This window comes from Peromyscus maniculatus, chromosome 11 (assembly GCF_049852395.1).
Source record: "Peromyscus maniculatus bairdii isolate BWxNUB_F1_BW_parent chromosome 11, HU_Pman_BW_mat_3.1, whole genome shotgun sequence".
Taxonomy (NCBI): domain Eukaryota; kingdom Metazoa; phylum Chordata; class Mammalia; order Rodentia; family Cricetidae; genus Peromyscus; species Peromyscus maniculatus.
Genome location: NC_134862.1, coordinates 80,028,893 through 80,047,802, shown reverse-complemented (window position 1 = coordinate 80,047,802; position 18,910 = coordinate 80,028,893). Strand labels below are relative to the sequence as shown.

General features: G+C 61.6%; 13 non-coding genes across 13 annotated transcripts; 5 read left to right on the top strand and 8 right to left on the bottom strand.

Annotated features, from left to right (window-relative positions):
* Positions 1 to 188: 188 nt before the first annotated feature.
* Positions 189 to 260, bottom strand: Trnag-ucc (transfer RNA glycine (anticodon UCC)). Its single transcript has one exon. It is a non-coding gene; the product is annotated as a tRNA-Gly (tRNA).
* A 558-nt stretch (positions 261 to 818) lies between these two features.
* Trnad-guc (transfer RNA aspartic acid (anticodon GUC)) lies at positions 819 to 890 on the bottom strand. The gene has a single exon. It is a non-coding gene; the product is annotated as a tRNA-Asp (tRNA).
* Positions 891 to 1,408: 518 nt separating this feature from the next.
* Trnal-cag (transfer RNA leucine (anticodon CAG)) lies at positions 1,409 to 1,491 on the top strand. The gene has a single exon. It is a non-coding gene; the product is annotated as a tRNA-Leu (tRNA).
* Positions 1,492 to 2,202: 711 nt separating this feature from the next.
* On the top strand, positions 2,203 to 2,273 carry Trnag-gcc (transfer RNA glycine (anticodon GCC)). Its single transcript has one exon. It is a non-coding gene; the product is annotated as a tRNA-Gly (tRNA).
* Positions 2,274 to 8,331: 6,058 nt separating this feature from the next.
* Positions 8,332 to 8,403, bottom strand: Trnae-cuc (transfer RNA glutamic acid (anticodon CUC)). The gene has a single exon. It is a non-coding gene; the product is annotated as a tRNA-Glu (tRNA).
* Positions 8,404 to 8,825: 422 nt separating this feature from the next.
* On the bottom strand, positions 8,826 to 8,897 carry Trnag-ucc (transfer RNA glycine (anticodon UCC)). Its single transcript has one exon. It is a non-coding gene; the product is annotated as a tRNA-Gly (tRNA).
* A 563-nt stretch (positions 8,898 to 9,460) lies between these two features.
* Positions 9,461 to 9,532, bottom strand: Trnad-guc (transfer RNA aspartic acid (anticodon GUC)). Its single transcript has one exon. It is a non-coding gene; the product is annotated as a tRNA-Asp (tRNA).
* Positions 9,533 to 10,035: 503 nt separating this feature from the next.
* Positions 10,036 to 10,118, top strand: Trnal-cag (transfer RNA leucine (anticodon CAG)). Its single transcript has one exon. It is a non-coding gene; the product is annotated as a tRNA-Leu (tRNA).
* A 757-nt stretch (positions 10,119 to 10,875) lies between these two features.
* Positions 10,876 to 10,946, top strand: Trnag-gcc (transfer RNA glycine (anticodon GCC)). Its single transcript has one exon. It is a non-coding gene; the product is annotated as a tRNA-Gly (tRNA).
* Positions 10,947 to 16,991: 6,045 nt separating this feature from the next.
* Trnae-cuc (transfer RNA glutamic acid (anticodon CUC)) lies at positions 16,992 to 17,063 on the bottom strand. The gene has a single exon. It is a non-coding gene; the product is annotated as a tRNA-Glu (tRNA).
* A 422-nt stretch (positions 17,064 to 17,485) lies between these two features.
* Positions 17,486 to 17,557, bottom strand: Trnag-ucc (transfer RNA glycine (anticodon UCC)). Its single transcript has one exon. It is a non-coding gene; the product is annotated as a tRNA-Gly (tRNA).
* Positions 17,558 to 18,120: 563 nt separating this feature from the next.
* Positions 18,121 to 18,192, bottom strand: Trnad-guc (transfer RNA aspartic acid (anticodon GUC)). The gene has a single exon. It is a non-coding gene; the product is annotated as a tRNA-Asp (tRNA).
* A 503-nt stretch (positions 18,193 to 18,695) lies between these two features.
* Trnal-cag (transfer RNA leucine (anticodon CAG)) lies at positions 18,696 to 18,778 on the top strand. Its single transcript has one exon. It is a non-coding gene; the product is annotated as a tRNA-Leu (tRNA).
* Positions 18,779 to 18,910: the final 132 nt, after the last annotated feature.

Genomic DNA, 18,910 nt, shown 5'->3' with positions numbered 1-18,910 from the left:
GGATTGGACGCTTGGCCCTGGCGGTTCTCCTCCCGCTAGACACACCCTCAAAACGTCTCGGCCCCCCTGCCTCCTCCCTTCCTTCGCTCAGTCCAGCGATCCGTCGCTCGCGCGGTCACCGGACGACCCGAGAGGGGTGCCAGACAGGGCCCGCCTCGGCCCTGGCCCTTGGCAAAACACCGGCAGCTTGCGTTGGCCGGGAATCGAACCCGGGTCAACTGCTTGGAAGGCAGCTATGCTCACCACTATACCACCAACGCCGCACCGCCGGGACGGCACCCGTACGACGCCGGGGACTGTCACCGGGCAGTGGACAGCGGCGACGTGGCCTACCCCTCGGGGACCGCCCCGACGTCAAAGTCAATGCCCGCGCCCGAGCCACCGCCAACCGGGGCTCCGCCGCTGCGCCCTGTTCCCCGCCATCCCAGCCGCGCCTCCCGCACGCACACGCCGGGCCCTGGTGGGCGCTCTCGCCACCACCTGACTGCAGCAGCAACCCGGCGCGCCGCCAGGGCCACGGGGAAGAGCGAGCGTCCGGGAGCGCTCGGGGCGGGTCACCAGCAAGACTCGCCTGGCTCAGGGGGAGGTCAGGGCACGAGAATCGCACCCGGGCGGCTCTGACACCCGTCGCCTGGTCGGGAGGGCGACCCGATCCCAGACGTCGGAGGGCTGGGCCCTGTGCCAGGTGCCAGGCGAGGGGCCCGGGGGTCCGCAGGCGGGTGCGCCGGCCGGGACACGGGCGCCCGATCCCGGCGCTTGGAAAGTGACCAAGGGCCAGCGCGGTCGTGGGCGACGGTCTGGCTAAAAAGATGGCACGTCTCCTCGTCGGGGAATCGAACCCCGGTCTCCCGCGTGACAGGCGGGGATACTCACCACTATACTAACGGGGAGGACCGCGACGACGTCGTCATCGCCACGCCGGGCCCTCTGCGTCGCTCCAGACAGGCCCTGAGCTCTCCCTGCCACCACGGCGACCACCGCACACAAACCCAAAGTCCCGGGGACGCCGCCACAACGGCCCTCGCAACAGGACCCGAACCCGCAACCCTGGGCGATCGCCGCGTCTCCGCCCCCTGCCCCCGCCCGGGCTGTTGAGCCGGGCTCTCCCAGGTGACAGCTTTCTGCCGCCCTCGCCCACGCCATCGGGAGAGGCTGCGCCGACACCTGCGCGGCCCCGCGGACGCTGGGCTGCGGCCCCGGACGCACCCCCACCGCACCCCTGGGACCTGCAGCGACTTTGGCGCCTAGGAGCCTCTCCACGTCCACGCGGTGGATCCCGGGCGAGGCCCGCAGCCTCAGCACCCGGACCGCAGACACCTGCCCGGGCACCCCGTCGCTCCGGGTCCGCTCGGCGCGCGCGTGGGCGCCGGCTGCCAGCCCCGCGAGCGGTCTCGCCCACAGACCCGCCGTCAGGATGGCCGAGCGGTCTAAGGCGCTGCGTTCAGGTCGCAGTCTCCCCTGGAGGCGTGGGTTCGAATCCCACTCCTGACAGGCTCATCTTTTGGCCACCCCACCCCGTGAGAGAGAGAGATCGCAGCACGCGCCTCCTTGCACAAGCCCTCCGGCGCCGCCGCTCCCCTCGCACCCGCAACCTTCGCGCCCACACCTGTGCCTAGACGAGCGCCCTCCTCTCAGCTGCCACCAACTCCTGGAGGAGAGCGCATGGGGAGCGTGCAGGAGCAAGTGAGGCGGCGGCTACTGAGCGCCCCGGCAGCCCGGCCAGCCAGCCAGCCAGCCAGCCCGGTGCCATTCTTTGGCCAACACAGGACTTGGTCCAGCCCCACCCGACCCCCGGAACTCTTCGCCCAGACCTCGCGCCCGCCAGCCCTTTCGGGCCCATTCCATTCCCTCCTGCTGCCGCGGGAGACGCCCACCGCACCCATCTTGGTGGTCTGTGGTCGTCGGGGATTCTCGTGTGCGGAGGTGGCCTTTCCCTGCCAACGCCTGGCAGACGCTTGGTGCTCGCACAGCCACGCGCCCGCTCCGTCGGCCAGCAGGGGCAGGGGTGACGTGGGGCCTAGGCGTCCGTCCGGGAGAGGCGCGCTTGAGCCCCAGAGCCTCAGTCTGGACCGGGATCTCTCGTGGCCGTGGCCGTGGCGCTCCCCTGGCCGGTCCAGCCAGCCAGGACCCAGGATCCAGCTGATGGAGGGACTGTCGGGGAGCAGAGGCTGTGGGAGCAGTCGGGGAAGAGTGCTGGCCATGGCATGGGTGGTTCAGTGGTAGAATTCTCGCCTGCCACGCGGGAGGCCCGGGTTCGATTCCCGGCCCATGCAGAGTCCAGTCCCTTTTGGTCCTCAGCCACACGTCCAGTGTCCCCTCACTCTGGCAGTCCTTCCTAGTCCCAGTCCAAGCTGTGCGCGCTGTGCACACAACACAACTCTTGGACAGCGCCAGTGCCAGTGGCGCTCCAGTGAGCCAGCGCCTACCCACTAACCTGGTCGCTTCTCCTCAACTCAGCCAGCCAGACCCAACTGCAAAGACACTGCATCCCTCCTCACTCACCTCCTGGGCACTTCAAAGCACCTGCCATACCTAGCCTCTCCTCTGCACACTGGCGCCAGCAGCCAGCGCCTCCATGGTTCTTAGACCACGTCCCCGACATCACCTACACCCCACACCTCCAGCCTCCCACCCCACAGTACCGGCCCCACACAGCCTGCCTCTCTCACGATGGAGAGACGCGTCCCCGATTCTGGACCTCCTTGTGCCTCCTTTGCTGAGGAGGGACAATTCCGGTAGGGACCAGGGTGCCTTATCGCATTGCCCACAGCAACTCCTCCAGACCCTTGAGTGCATCCCAGCTCCCGTGACTCGGCAGGAGGTGTTTCCTCGCGCCCACTTCCACCATGTGGAGGTGGAGAACCCCACCGCTCCCGCGTCTCACTCGGCCCACAGCTCACCCACACCCTTGGTCATCCGCAGTGTCTTTTGCCCTACAGGACACTACTCTCTCCCTGCTAAGATCTCTCTATCTCTCTCTTTCTCTATCTCTGTCTGTCTATCTGTGTGTCTGTCTGTCTGTCTGTCTCTCTCTCTGTTACACATACAAACAGAGAGAGAGGGAGGGAAGGGGGAGCAGAAGGGGGAAGGAGAGGGAGAGGGGGAGGGGGAGACTGAGAGGAAGAGTAGAGAGACAGAGACAGAGACAGAGACAGAGACAGAGACAGAGACAGATAGATGCCAGGCACAGGCCGGAGAGGCACAAACACAGATCACTCAATCTTAGTTGCTTCTGTGCCATCGCAAAGCCCTTGCTGGCAGGTCACCGCACTGCTCCCTGGTTTTCTGAGACCTGGGCTAGTCCAGGTGACCTATTGGCCAGCGTGTGTGCCGAGCTTCCTCACAAACCCGCCCGATTGACCGGCCAGGCTGACAGTCCATCCTCTCTAGTGAACTCAGTGTGTCCAGAGACTCTGCGCTTCACACCTTCTCCAGCCTCCCATCCGCTGGACCATGTGTCCTTTCCTGCGTTCCAACTCTCCTCTTTGCTCCGGAAGGCGGGGGCTTCCACGAAGGAAAGCCTTCACCCATCTGGCACCGGACCCATCCGCAGCACACTGGCCAGAGAAAGGTCCTGTCTAACCACAGGCAACTGGATGGCCTCTGCTGCCTGTTAAGTCCCTGACCTGCCTGCTCTCTGTCTTTAACAAAGGCCAGCAGGAGTGGGCGGGACTCCCCCAGCTTTTCAGTAAAGAGAGTGCAGAAACAGAACCAAGTGGGGCTCCTCACTCGACTTTGGTCTGCAATCAGAGCTGAAACTAGGTCGCATATCAAGAGCAGGAGAGACCGGATGTTGGGACTAGGATATGCAGTTCTTACTCTGGCGATGATGACGGCCACTCCTGCTGCTATTACTTCTTCTTCTTCTTTTTCTTCTTCGTTCTTCTTCTTCTTCTTCTTCTTCTTCTTCTTCTTCTTCTTCTTCTTCTTCTTTTCCTTCTTCTTCTTCTTCTTCCTCCTCCTCCTCCTCTTCTTCCTCTTCTCCTTCTTATCTTCTACTAATTCTCTTCTTCTCCTTCTTTCCCCTCTAATACTACTATTACTAATACTACGATTATTTTTCTCATTATACTTCTTTTCCTCCCCCTCCTCCTCTTCCTCCTCCTCCTTTTCCTCCTCCTCCTCCTTCCTCTTCTACTCCTTCTCCTCCTCCTCCTCCTCCTCCTCCTCCTCCTCCTCCTCCTCCTCCTCCTCCTCCTCCTCCTTCTTTCTCCTGCTGCTGCTGCTGCTGCTGTTGCTGGTGATGCTCAGGGATGTTGGAATGGGAGGGAGTTGGAATTGAGCAGGAACAGAAGCAGCCCAATCTCTGCCAGCAGGCTCCTAGAACCATCTCCTGGGGCTCCTGCCCCTTTGGTTCTGAGTAGGGACCAGGATCATGTTTTTAGTTGCGGTTGTTACTATTGTGATCAAATGTGTGACTGAAAGCAACCTTGGGGTGAGAAGGTTTGATTTCTTCTTTCAACTCCTCAGCGACACAGTGGTGGAAGTGTGGATGGGTGGGGGAGTTGTGGAGGGCTGGGTTTATGGGGCTTAGGTGGTCAGAGTCAGGTCTTGGGGGAGGTGTGGTGAGGGGAGAGACCTAGAGGCAGGAAGTGATGCAGAGGACCTGCATGAGGGCTGCCTACCGGCTTGCTCAGCCTGCTCTCTTATCCCACACAGGGCCATCTGCCCAGGGATTGGCACTGACCACTCACCCACCTCCTCTTTTCAGGTGCCCTCCCACATCCGTCGTCAATCAAACAATAACCTACAAACTGGCTGAAGGCCCGGCTCAGGGAAGACTCTTCTCCATTCCCATTCTCTCTTCTCAGAGGAGTCCAGGTTGCTGTAAAGTTCACCAGAACCAACCAGCATCGTTGACCCTTTGTCAACCTGGCACACAACCAGGTCCCTTATGAGCCATAACCTTTCCTTTCTTGTTCATCCCTCAGAGCTCATTTTCATCTCAACACCGCAATGTAAACACATCAAGAACTGTCGTTGGTATTGTTTTTTTTTTGTTTGTTTGCTTGTTTGTTTTGTTTGTTTGTTTTCATAATATTTTACTCTTGGGAGCCCGCCACCCAGCACTCAAATAAATACACAGAGACTTATTGTTGCTTATAAATGCCGGGGATTAGCTTGGCTCTTTTCTGGGCATCTTTTCTTCGCTTCAGTTATCCCATTTAAATTTTTTTCCCTGGGAACTTTTACCTTTCTATATCCTATATGCTTTTCTTTGCTTTGATTGAATGGCTGGCTGAATGGTTGTGTGGCTGGCCCCTGGCGACCTCTTCTCCTTTTCTCAGTACTCTCCTTACTTCTGCTCCTATTTATTCTCCCTGCCTGGCAGCCCTGCTCAGCTCTTAAAAAACACAGAGTTTGGTTGTTGTTATTGCTTTGTTTTGATTTTTCCCCTTATTTTGTTTTGTTTGAAGTTAAAGGCACTTGTGCACGGAGAGGAAAGATTCCGGGCAAGATCATTATCCTAGAAAAGCAAAATCGAAGTCCAACACTGTCACAAGCCTAGTGTCTGACCTCTCCTGTTCACTGGCTCTATTTGGGTCCCGAGGGGGAGGACAGTCACCCTCCCTCTGCTCTGCCCTTCACAGCACCTGCAGCTGCTCTCCCAGGCCTAGATGGGCTCCACTCTGAGGCCGCTGCTCCCCTTTTGTGGTTGTCCCAGGTTGTCCCGCATCTCCACGACCCCTCGCCTTCGCCGGCGATCCCCTGCCTCGGCTGGGCACTCTTCGGGGGCTCTCTGAGCATGCCATGTGGAAATGCCAAGCCTCGGCTGTTCCCTACATTCCACCACTTCCGTTCGCAGTGGGGTTCACCCGCGGTTGCACCTTTGCTCATGTCCCCTCTCAGCCTCTCCCTGGGGACTCCAGACCCACCGCCCATCTCCAAGCCTCTGCTGCTCTCGGGGATCCATCCTTCCACACCTTCAATGCCATCACCACATAGGCGAGTCCTACACGTTTTCAAATTGGCTAGCTGGCATGGGGTTCAACCTCTGAATGCTGACCTTCAGGAAGCTCCCGTCCCTGGGGCGGTAGGGGTGTGGGGAGGTTTAACCTCGGCGGCGGCGGCAGCACCGCTGTCTTCTTAATCACCGCGGACTTCTCAGCTCCAGTGGAGCGCCATCGAGGACTGTCCCCGCACAGCCAAGGTTTCATCTTGCTGGCTCCGGGTCTCTTGTTCATAAACCACAGATGATTCTTCAGCCCCGGGCTCCGCAGGACCACACCTTCTTCATTCCAATTACCCAGGGGCCCCAAAGGAGTGCCCACTGAAACTTCAGGTGTGTGTGTTTGGGAGGGGGGGAGGCACTCCGTAGTCGTCATTGTCAGCATGGCTCACGACATTGCCTTCCAAGCTGCCCTAGAGGAGCACAGCCAGCTTGGAGCAGTCAGCTGCTTTGCCCACCTGCCCACAGTTCAAGGGCCTTTCCCAATCCTGGGGAAGGCCAGGTGATGGGGTCTGTCACAGCAAGACTCCACTCCAGGAACCAGGTTCCTCCGGAGTTAGGGTTTGTATTATTGCGATCAAACACCGTGACCCAGAGCCACTTGGCTTAGGCTCCTAAGTCCCTCCCAGAGGCAAGCCAGGGTGGGATCCCGGAGGCAGGAACTGCTGTAGCAGGTGTCTGTGGGAGAGTGCTCCCTACCGGCTTGCTCAGCCAGCTGTCCTACACAGCTCAGGATTGCCTGCCCAGGGGTGGGAAGGCCCCTGGCCACAACTCGCCACTCCCTCATCCGGTGCCCGCTCCCTCCCCCGCACCCCAACACCATGCCTACTTATGTCCTCTGGGTTGTCCCACATCCATCACTCAGGGCAGGCACACGCTATAGAGACGTTTTCTCACGCTACAGTCCCTCTTCCCAGAGGTGTCACGTTGCCCAAAGCCAGCTAGCACAGAGCCAGACATCCCTGCATCCCTGCGGTTGGCATTCCATGGACAGTTAGCGAAGGATTGTCCGGTGTCTGCCTTCCCTCCCCCGCGCCGGTCCCCCCAGGCCTTCTCTCCGAGTCACACGGGTGGCCAGGGGGCGGCCGGCCGGACCCTTCCCAGATGCCTCTTCACACTGGTGTCTCCAGGCGCCCGGGACTGGGAGGGCTTCTGGGACAGGGGAGGGCTGGAGTCCGGTGGGGAACAGGCTCTGTCTGGGCTCCCCCAGGATCTACTGGCATCTTCCACTATGCCTGCGATCCGGCCGGAGCTCAATCCAGCCGTCAGCACTCAAGGATCTGACTCTGGGCCTCGGATTTGCTGGCACGGTCAGGACCGAGGGGACCCACCCGGCGCTGGACCCAACAGGTGGACCGACGTTCCGCTCCAATTTTCCGACTCACACCTGCGCCTGCACCTCTTCCCCAAACCCATGCGGGGGCCCCGGTCTCCAAGGAGCCGGAGAAACGGGGGGGGGGGGGCGTTGCAAACGCCAGACTTGGCCTCAGCTGTCCTTAGACACTCCAGGGGCTTTCGAGGAAACCGGGGCTGGGGACACGCACTGCCCATCCCGGCGGCCGGCGGCGCTGAGTAAGGTGACCACACCGGATGCTTTTCGCCTTGATCCGGCCGTCTGCCCCGCAGTAACACCTCCCCAGGGCAACCCCACGGCACACCGCAGGTCCAGTCCCTCCCCATCCCATCCAGCACCACCCTGGAGTCTTTCAAGATATACATAAAAAAATAACATACCTATACCAAACACACACACACACACACACACACACACACACACACACACGCACGCACTCACGCACGCACGCACGCACGCACGCACGCACGCTCGCTCACTCACTCACTCACTCACTCACTCAAAATATGGCTACACTTGTTTGAAGCCTACGTTGAGTTGTGAAGAGCAGGGTAAAGCTCACAGGGAGCCTGTGAGGAGGCAGGTGAGGCAGGTGGGGCAGCTGGGGCTTCTTCTGGACCTCAGAGCAGGCGGGAGAGTGAGGTGGAGACTCTGTGGGGTCCATGAGTGGCTCGGAAGCGTGTGCTCCAGGGCTGCGTGGTGGGTGTGTGTGCCCGCGGGATGGTGGCGGTGTGTAAGCTGGGCAGGACGGGAAGCAGCAAGGCTGAGCTGTCCAGGCGCAGAGTTGGCGTCTTGTGTGAGACACGGTGGGCGGCAGTGGGAAGCGAGGCAATGGATGGCTGTGCAGACAGGGAGCGGGCTGTGTTGTGATGGGTGGGGGCGTGAGAGCGGCAGGGGCGAGCAGAGGCGCGATGCCCCTGAACAAAAGGGAGGCGTGTGATTTGTTGGCTCAAGGATCCCGCGTGAGGTGGCAAGAGGAGACAGAGGGCTTGGAGGAGGCGAGGGTCCAGAGAGAAAGAAGAAAGGCTTCCCTGACCGGGAATCGAACCCGGGCCGCGGCGGTGAGAGCGCCGAATCCTAACCACTAGACCACCAGGGAGCGTCGCAGTCGCCCGACGGTCCCGACACTCGCCTCCCGGAGCCAGGCTGACAGCCAGCCTCTAGGCCACAATGCCCGCCCGCCCGGCGAGAGAGCCCATGGCCCCGCATTACCGGCCTCACCAGGATGCCGTTCGGGGCTCGCGGGCACCTGCGCCTACTCCTGCCCTGCCAGCTGCCCGCCCCCGGCTGCCCTCTGGCGATTCGCCGCCAAGCTCGGCACCTCCCCGCGGATTAGACGCTTGGCCCTGGCGGTTCTCCTCCCGCTAGACACACCCTCAAAACGTCTCGGCCCCCCTGCCTCCTCCCTTCCTTCCTTCGCTCAGTCCAGGGATCGGTCGGTCTCGCGGTCACCGGACGACCCGAGAGGGGTGCCAGACAGGGCCAGCCTCGGCCCTGGACCTTGGCAAAACACCGGCAGCTTGCGTTGGCCGGGAATCGAACCCGGGTCAACTGCTTGGAAGGCAGCTATGCTCACCACTATACCACCAACGCCGCACCGCCGGGACGGCACCCACACGACGCCGGGGACTGACACCGGACAGTGGACAGCGGCGACCGCGACGTGGCCTGCCCCTCGGTCTCCGTCCCGACGTCAAAGTTAACGCCAGCGCACGATCCACCGCCAACCGGGGTTCCGCCGCTGCGCCCTGTTCCCCGCCGTCCCAGCCGCGCCTCCCGCACGCACACGCGGGGCCCTGGTGGGCGATCTCTCCACCTGACTGCAGCAGCAACCCGGCGCGCCGCCAGGGCCACGGGGAAGAGCGAGCGTCCGGGAGCGCTCGGGGCGGGTCACCAGCAAGACTCGCCTGGCGCAGCGTGGGCTCCGGACACGAGAGTCGCACCCGGGCGGCTCTGACACCCGTCGCCTGGTCGGGAGGGCGACCCGATCCGAGACGTCGGAGGGCTGGGCCAGGTGCCAGGTGCCAGGCGAGGGACCCGGGGGTCCGCAGGCGGGTGCGCCGGCCGGGACACGGGCGGCCGATCCCGGCGCTTGGAAAGTGACCAAGGGCGCCAGCGCGGTCGTGGGCGACGGTCTGGCTAAAAAGATGGCACGTCTCCTCGTCGGGGAATCGAACCCCGGTCTCCCGCGTGACAGGCGGGGATACTCACCACTATACTAACGGGGAGGACCGCGACCACGTCCCCATCGCCACTCCGGGCCCTCTCCGTCGCTCCAGACGGGCCCTGAGCTCTCCCTCCCACCACGGCCGACCTCCGCACCCAAACCCAAACCCAAAGTCCCCGGGACGCCGCCACAACGGCCCTCGCACCAGGACCCGAACCCGCAACCCTGGGCGATCGCCGCGACTCCGCCCCGTGCCCCCGCCCGGGCTGTGGAGCCGGGCTCTCCCAGGTGACAGCTTTCTGCCGCCCTCGCCCACGCCATCAGGAGAGGCTGCGCCGACACCTGCGCGGCCCCGGACGCACCCCCACTGCACCCCCGGGACCTGCAGCGACTTTGGCGCCTAGGAGCGTCTCCACGTCCACGCGGTGGACCCCGGGCGAGGCCCGCAGCCTCAGCACCCGGACCGCAGACACCTGCCCGGGGGCCCCGTCGCTCCGGGTCCGCTCTGCGCGCGCGTGGGCGCCGGCTGCCAGCCCGGCGAGCGTCCTCGCGAACAGACCCGCCGTCAGGATGGCCGAGCGGTCTAAGGCGCTGCGTTCAGGTCGCAGTCTCCCCTGGAGGCGTGGGTTCGAATCCCACTCCTGACACGTTCATCTTTTGTCCACCCCACCGAGAGAGAGAGAGAGAGAGAGAGAGAGAGAGAGAGAGAGAGAGAGAGAGATGGTAGCTCGCGCCTCCTTGCACAAGCCCTCCAGCGCCGCCGCTCCCCTCCGACCCGTAACCTTCGCGGCCACACCTGTGCCAAGAGGAGCGCCCTCCTCTCAGCTGCCAGCAACTCCTGGAGGAGAGCGGAAGGGGAGCGTGCAGGAGCAAATGAGGCGGCGGCTACTGAGCGCCCCGGCAGCCCGGCCAGCCAGCCAGCCAGCCAGCGAGCCAGCCTGCCCGGTGCCATTCTTTTGCCAACACAGGACTTGGTCCACCCCCACCCGACCCCCGGAACTCTTCGCCCAGCCCTCGCGCCCGCCAGCCCTTTCGGGCCCATTCCATTCCCTCCTGCTGCCGCGGGAGACGCCCACCGCACCCATCTTGGGGGTCTGTGGTCGTCGGGGATTCTCGTGTGCGGAGGTGGCCTTTCCCTGCCAACGCCTGGCAGACGCTTGGTGCTCGCACAGCCACGCGCCCGCTCCGTCGGCCAGCAGGGGCAGGGGTGACGTGGGGCCTAGGCGTCCGTCCGGGAGAGGCGCGCTTGAGCCCCAGAGCCTCAGTCTGGACCGGGATCTCTCGTGGCCGTGGCCGTGGCGCTCCCCTGGCCGGTCCAGCCAGCCAGGACCCAGGATCCAGCTGATGGAGGGACTGTCGGGGAGCAGAGGCTGTGGGAGCAGTCGGGGAAGAGTGCTGGCCATGGCATGGGTGGTTCAGTGGTAGAATTCTCGCCTGCCACGCGGGAGGCCCGGGTTCGATTCCCGGCCCATGCAGAGTCCAGTCCCTTTTGGTCCTCAGCCACACGTCCAGTGTCCCCTCACTCTGGCAGTCCTTCCTAGTCCCAGTCCAAGCTGTGCGCGCTGTGCACACAACACAACTCTTGGACAGCGCCAGTGCCAGTGGCGCTCCAGTGAGCCAGCGCCTACCCACTAACCTGGTCGCTTCTCCTCAACTCAGCCAGCCAGACCCAACTGCAAAGACACTGCATCCCTCCTCACTCACCTCCTGGGCACTTCAAAGCACCTGCCATACCTAGCCTCTCCTCTGCACACTGGCGCCAGCAGCCAGCGCCTCCATGGTTCTTAGACCACGTCCCCGACATCACCTACACCCCACACCTCCAGCCTCCCACCCCACAGTACCGGCCCCACACAGCCTGCCTCTCTCACGATGGAGAGACGCGTCCCCGATTCTGGACCTCCTTGTGCCTCCTTTGCTGAGGAGGGACAATTCCGGTAGGGACCAGGGTGCCTTATCGCATTGCCCACAGCAACTCCTCCAGACCCTTGAGTGCATCCCAGCTCCCGTGACTCGGCAGGAGGTGTTTCCTCGCGCCCACTTCCACCATGTGGAGGTGGAGAACCCCACCGCTCCCGCGTCTCACTCGGCCCACAGCTCACCCACACCCTTGGTCATCCGCAGTGTCTTTTGCCCTACAGGACACTACTCTCTCCCTGCTAAGATCTCTCTATCTCTCTCTTTCTCTATCTCTGTCTGTCTATCTGTGTGTCTGTCTGTCTGTCTGTCTCTCTCTCTGTTACACATACAAACAGAGAGAGAGGGAGGGAAGGGGGAGCAGAAGGGGGAAGGAGAGGGAGAGGGGGAGGGGGAGACTGAGAGGAAGAGTAGAGAGACAGAGACAGAGACAGAGACAGAGACAGAGACAGAGACAGATAGATGCCAGGCACAGGCCGGAGAGGCACAAACACAGATCACTCAATCTTAGTTGCTTCTGTGCCATCGCAAAGCCCTTGCTGGCAGGTCACCGCACTGCTCCCTGGTTTTCTGAGACCTGGGCTAGTCCAGGTGACCTATTGGCCAGCGTGTGTGCCGAGCTTCCTCACAAACCCGCCCGATTGACCGGCCAGGCTGACAGTCCATCCTCTCTAGTGAACTCAGTGTGTCCAGAGACTCTGCGCTTCACACCTTCTCCAGCCTCCCATCCGCTGGACCATGTGTCCTTTCCTGCGTTCCAACTCTCCTCTTTGCTCCGGAAGGCGGGGGCTTCCACGAAGGAAAGCCTTCACCCATCTGGCACCGGACCCATCCGCAGCACACTGGCCAGAGAAAGGTCCTGTCTAACCACAGGCAACTGGATGGCCTCTGCTGCCTGTTAAGTCCCTGACCTGCCTGCTCTCTGTCTTTAACAAAGGCCAGCAGGAGTGGGCGGGACTCCCCCAGCTTTTCAGTAAAGAGAGTGCAGAAACAGAACCAAGTGGGGCTCCTCACTCGACTTTGGTCTGCAATCAGAGCTGAAACTAGGTCGCATATCAAGAGCAGGAGAGACCGGATGTTGGGACTAGGATATGCAGTTCTTACTCTGGCGATGATGACGGCCACTCCTGCTGCTATTACTTCTTCTTCTTCTTTTTCTTCTTCGTCTTCTTCTTCTTCTTCTTCTTCTTCTTCTTCTTCTTCTTCTTCTTCTTCTTCTTTTCCTTCTTCTTCTTCTTCTTCCTCCTCCTCCTCCTCTTCTTCCTCTTCTCCTTCTTATCTTCTACTAATTCTCTTCTTCTCCTTCTTTCCCCTCTAATACTACTATTACTAATACTACGATTATTTTTCTCATTATACTTCTTTTCCTCCCCCTCCTCCTCTTCCTCCTCCTCCTTTTCCTCCTCCTCCTCCTTCCTCTTCTACTCCTTCTCCTCCTCCTCCTCCTCCTCCTCCTCCTCCTCCTCCTCCTCCTCCTCCTCCTTCTTTCTCCTGCTGCTGCTGCTGCTGCTGTTGCTGGTGATGCTCAGGGATGTTGGAATGGGAGGGAGTTGGAATTGAGCAGGAACAGAAGCAGCCCAATCTCTGCCAGCAGGCTCCTAGAACCATCTCCTGGGGCTCCTGCCCCTTTGGTTCTGAGTAGGGACCAGGATCATGTTTTTAGTTGCGGTTGTTACTATTGTGATCAAATGTGTGACTGAAAGCAACCTTGGGGTGAGAAGGTTTGATTTCTTCTTTCAACTCCTCAGCGACACAGTGGTGGAAGTGTGGATGGGTGGGGGAGTTGTGGAGGGCTGGGTTTATGGGGCTTAGGTGGTCAGAGTCAGGTCTTGGGGGAGGTGTGGTGAGGGGAGAGACCTAGAGGCAGGAAGTGATGCAGAGGACCTGCATGAGGGCTGCCTACCGGCTTGCTCAGCCTGCTCTCTTATCCCACACAGGGCCATCTGCCCAGGGATTGGCACTGACCACTCACCCACCTCCTCTTTTCAGGTGCCCTCCCACATCCGTCGTCAATCAAACAATAACCTACAAACTGGCTGAAGGCCCGGCTCAGGGAAGACTCTTCTCCATTCCCATTCTCTCTTCTCAGAGGAGTCCAGGTTGCTGTAAAGTTCACCAGAACCAACCAGCATCGTTGACCCTTTGTCAACCTGGCACACAACCAGGTCCCTTATGAGCCATAACCTTTCCTTTCTTGTTCATCCCTCAGAGCTCATTTTCATCTCAACACCGCAATGTAAACACATCAAGAACTGTCGTTGGTATTGTTTTTTTTTGTTTGTTTGCTTGTTTGTTTTGTTTGTTTGTTTTCATAATATTTTACTCTTGGGAGCCCGCCACCCAGCACTCAAATAAATACACAGAGACTTATTGTTGCTTATAAATGCCGGGGATTAGCTTGGCTCTTTTCTGGGCATCTTTTCTTCGCTTCAGTTATCCCATTTAAATTTTTTTCCCTGGGAACTTTTACCTTTCTATATCCTATATGCTTTTCTTTGCTTTGATTGAATGGCTGGCTGAATGGTTGTGTGGCTGGCCCCTGGCGACCTCTTCTCCTTTTCTCAGTACTCTCCTTACTTCTGCTCCTATTTATTCTCCCTGCCTGGCAGCCCTGCTCAGCTCTTAAAAAACACAGAGTTTGGTTGTTGTTATTGCTTTGTTTTGATTTTTCCCCTTATTTTGTTTTGTTTGAAGTTAAAGGCACTTGTGCACGGAGAGGAAAGATTCCGGGCAAGATCATTATCCTAGAAAAGCAAAATCGAAGTCCAACACTGTCACAAGCCTAGTGTCTGACCTCTCCTGTTCACTGGCTCTATTTGGGTCCCGAGGGGGAGGACAGTCACCCTCCCTCTGCTCTGCCCTTCACAGCACCTGCAGCTGCTCTCCCAGGCCTAGATGGGCTCCACTCTGAGGCCGCTGCTCCCCTTTTGTGGTTGTCCCAGGTTGTCCCGCATCTCCACGACCCCTCGCCTTCGCCGGCGATCCCCTGCCTCGGCTGGGCACTCTTCGGGGGCTCTCTGAGCATGCCATGTGGAAATGCCAAGCCTCGGCTGTTCCCTACATTCCACCACTTCCGTTCGCAGTGGGGTTCACCCGCGGTTGCACCTTTGCTCATGTCCCCTCTCAGCCTCTCCCTGGGGACTCCAGACCCACCGCCCATCTCCAAGCCTCTGCTGCTCTCGGGGATCCATCCTTCCACACCTTCAATGCCATCACCACATAGGCGAGTCCTACACGTTTTCAAATTGGCTAGCTGGCATGGGGTTCAACCTCTGAATGCTGACCTTCAGGAAGCTCCCGTCCCTGGGGCGGTAGGGGTGTGGGGAGGTTTAACCTCGGCGGCGGCGGCAGCACCGCTGTCTTCTTAATCACCGCGGACTTCTCAGCTCCAGTGGAGCGCCATCGAGGACTGTCCCCGCACAGCCAAGGTTTCATCTTGCTGGCTCCGGGTCTCTTGTTCATAAACCACAGATGATTCTTCAGCCCCGGGCTCCGCAGGACCACACCTTCTTCATTCCAATTACCCAGGGGCCCCAAAGGAGTGCCCACTGAAACTTCAGGTGTGTGTGTTTGGGAGGGGGGGAGGCACTCCGTAGTCGTCATTGTCAGCATGGCTCACGACATTGCCTTCCAAGCTGCCCTAGAGGAGCACAGCCAGCTTGGAGCAGTCAGCTGCTTTGCCCACCTGCCCACAGTTCAAGGGCCTTTCCCAATCCTGGGGAAGGCCAGGTGATGGGGTCTGTCACAGCAAGACTCCACTCCAGGAACCAGGTTCCTCCGGAGTTAGGGTTTGTATTATTGCGATCAAACACCGTGACCCAGAGCCACTTGGCTTAGGCTCCTAAGTCCCTCCCAGAGGCAAGCCAGGGTGGGATCCCGGAGGCAGGAACTGCTGTAGCAGGTGTCTGTGGGAGAGTGCTCCCTACCGGCTTGCTCAGCCAGCTGTCCTACACAGCTCAGGATTGCCTGCCCAGGGGTGGGAAGGCCCCTGGCCACAACTCGCCACTCCCTCATCCGGTGCCCGCTCCCTCCCCCGCACCCCAACACCATGCCTACTTATGTCCTCTGGGTTGTCCCACATCCATCACTCAGGGCAGGCACACGCTATAGAGACGTTTTCTCACGCTACAGTCCCTCTTCCCAGAGGTGTCACGTTGCCCAAAGCCAGCTAGCACAGAGCCAGACATCCCTGCATCCCTGCGGTTGGCATTCCATGGACAGTTAGCGAAGGATTGTCCGGTGTCTGCCTTCCCTCCCCCGCGCCGGTCCCCCCAGGCCTTCTCTCCGAGTCACACGGGTGGCCAGGGGGCGGCCGGCCGGACCCTTCCCAGATGCCTCTTCACACTGGTGTCTCCAGGCGCCCGGGACTGGGAGGGCTTCTGGGACAGGGGAGGGCTGGAGTCCGGTGGGGAACAGGCTCTGTCTGGGCTCCCCCAGGATCTACTGGCATCTTCCACTATGCCTGCGATCCGGCCGGAGCTCAATCCAGCCGTCAGCACTCAAGGATCTGACTCTGGGCCTCGGATTTGCTGGCACGGTCAGGACCGAGGGGACCCACCCGGCGCTGGACCCAACAGGTGGACCGACGTTCCGCTCCAATTTTCCGACTCACACCTGCGCCTGCACCTCTTCCCCAAACCCATGCGGGGGCCCCGGTCTCCAAGGAGCCGGAGAAACGGGGGGGGGGGGGGGGCGTTGCAAACGCCAGACTTGGCCTCAGCTGTCCTTAGACACTCCAGGGGCTTTCGAGGAAACCGGGGCTGGGGACACGCACTGCCCATCCCGGCGGCCGGCGGCGCTGAGTAAGGTGACCACACCGGATGCTTTTCGCCTTGATCCGGCCGTCTGCCCCGCAGTAACACCTCCCCAGGGCAACCCCACGGCACACCGCAGGTCCAGTCCCTCCCCATCCCATCCAGCACCACCCTGGAGTCTTTCAAGATATACATAAAAAAATAACATACCTATACCAAACACACACACACACACACACACACACACACACGCACGCACTCACGCACGCACGCACGCACGCACGCACGCACGCTCGCTCACTCACTCACTCACTCACTCACTCAAAATATGGCTACACTTGTTTGAAGCCTACGTTGAGTTGTGAAGAGCAGGGTAAAGCTCACAGGGAGCCTGTGAGGAGGCAGGTGAGGCAGGTGGGGCAGCTGGGGCTTCTTCTGGACCTCAGAGCAGGCGGGAGAGTGAGGTGGAGACTCTGTGGGGTCCATGAGTGGCTCGGAAGCGTGTGCTCCAGGGCTGCGTGGTGGGTGTGTGTGCCCGCGGGATGGTGGCGGTGTGTAAGCTGGGCAGGACGGGAAGCAGCAAGGCTGAGCTGTCCAGGCGCAGAGTTGGCGTCTTGTGTGAGACACGGTGGGCGGCAGTGGGAAGCGAGGCAATGGATGGCTGTGCAGACAGGGAGCGGGCTGTGTTGTGATGGGTGGGGGCGTGAGAGCGGCAGGGGCGAGCAGAGGCGCGATGCCCCTGAACAAAAGGGAGGCGTGTGATTTGTTGGCTCAAGGATCCCGCGTGAGGTGGCAAGAGGAGACAGAGGGCTTGGAGGAGGCGAGGGTCCAGAGAGAAAGAAGAAAGGCTTCCCTGACCGGGAATCGAACCCGGGCCGCGGCGGTGAGAGCGCCGAATCCTAACCACTAGACCACCAGGGAGCGTCGCAGTCGCCCGACGGTCCCGACACTCGCCTCCCGGAGCCAGGCTGACAGCCAGCCTCTAGGCCACAATGCCCGCCTGCCCGGCGAGAGAGCCCATGGCCCCGCATTACCGGCCTCACCAGGATGCCGTTCGGGGCTCGCGGGCACCTGCGCCTACTCCTGCCCTGCCAGCTGCCCGCCCCCGGCTGCCCTCTGGCGATTCGCCGCCAAGCTCGGCACCTCCCCGCGGATTAGACGCTTGGCCCTGGCGGTTCTCCTCCCGCTAGACACACCCTCAAAACGTCTCGGCCCCCCTGCCTCCTCCCTTCCTTCCTTCGCTCAGTCCAGGGATCGGTCGGTCTCGCGGTCACCGGACGACCCGAGAGGGGTGCCAGACAGGGCCAGCCTCGGCCCTGGACCTTGGCAAAACACCGGCAGCTTGCGTTGGCCGGGAATCGAACCCGGGTCAACTGCTTGGAAGGCAGCTATGCTCACCACTATACCACCAACGCCGCACCGCCGGGACGGCACCCACACGACGCCGGGGACTGACACCGGACAGTGGACAGCGGCGACCGCGACGTGGCCTGCCCCTCGGTCTCCGTCCCGACGTCAAAGTTAACGCCAGCGCACGATCCACCGCCAACCGGGGTTCCGCCGCTGCGCCCTGTTCCCCGCCGTCCCAGCCGCGCCTCCCGCACGCACACGCGGGGCCCTGGTGGGCGATCTCTCCACCTGACTGCAGCAGCAACCCGGCGCGCCGCCAGGGCCACGGGGAAGAGCGAGCGTCCGGGAGCGCTCGGGGCGGGTCACCAGCAAGACTCGCCTGGCGCAGCGTGGGCTCCGGACACGAGAGTCGCACCCGGGCGGCTCTGACACCCGTCGCCTGGTCGGGAGGGCGACCCGATCCGAGACGTCGGAGGGCTGGGCCAGGTGCCAGGTGCCAGGCGAGGGACCCGGGGGTCCGCAGGCGGGTGCGCCGGCCGGGACACGGGCGGCCGATCCCGGCGCTTGGAAAGTGACCAAGGGCGCCAGCGCGGTCGTGGGCGACGGTCTGGCTAAAAAGATGGCACGTCTCCTCGTCGGGGAATCGAACCCCGGTCTCCCGCGTGACAGGCGGGGATACTCACCACTATACTAACGGGGAGGACCGCGACCACGTCCCCATCGCCACTCCGGGCCCTCTCCGTCGCTCCAGACGGGCCCTGAGCTCTCCCTCCCACCACGGCCGACCTCCGCACCCAAACCCAAACCCAAAGTCCCCGGGACGCCGCCACAACGGCCCTCGCACCAGGACCCGAACCCGCAACCCTGGGCGATCGCCGCGACTCCGCCCCGTGCCCCCGCCCGGGCTGTGGAGCCGGGCTCTCCCAGGTGACAGCTTTCTGCCGCCCTCGCCCACGCCATCAGGAGAGGCTGCGCCGACACCTGCGCGGCCCCGGACGCACCCCCACTGCACCCCCGGGACCTGCAGCGACTTTGGCGCCTAGGAGCGTCTCCACGTCCACGCGGTGGACCCCGGGCGAGGCCCGCAGCCTCAGCACCCGGACCGCAGACACCTGCCCGGGGGCCCCGTCGCTCCGGGTCCGCTCTGCGCGCGCGTGGGCGCCGGCTGCCAGCCCGGCGAGCGTCCTCGCGAACAGACCCGCCGTCAGGATGGCCGAGCGGTCTAAGGCGCTGCGTTCAGGTCGCAGTCTCCCCTGGAGGCGTGGGTTCGAATCCCACTCCTGACACGTTCATCTTTTGTCCACCCCACCGAGAGAGAGAGAGAGAGAGAGAGAGAGAGAGAGAGAGAGAGAGAGAGAGAGAGAGAGAGAGAGAGAGAGATGGTAGCTCGCGCCTCCTTGCACAAGCCCTCCAGCGCC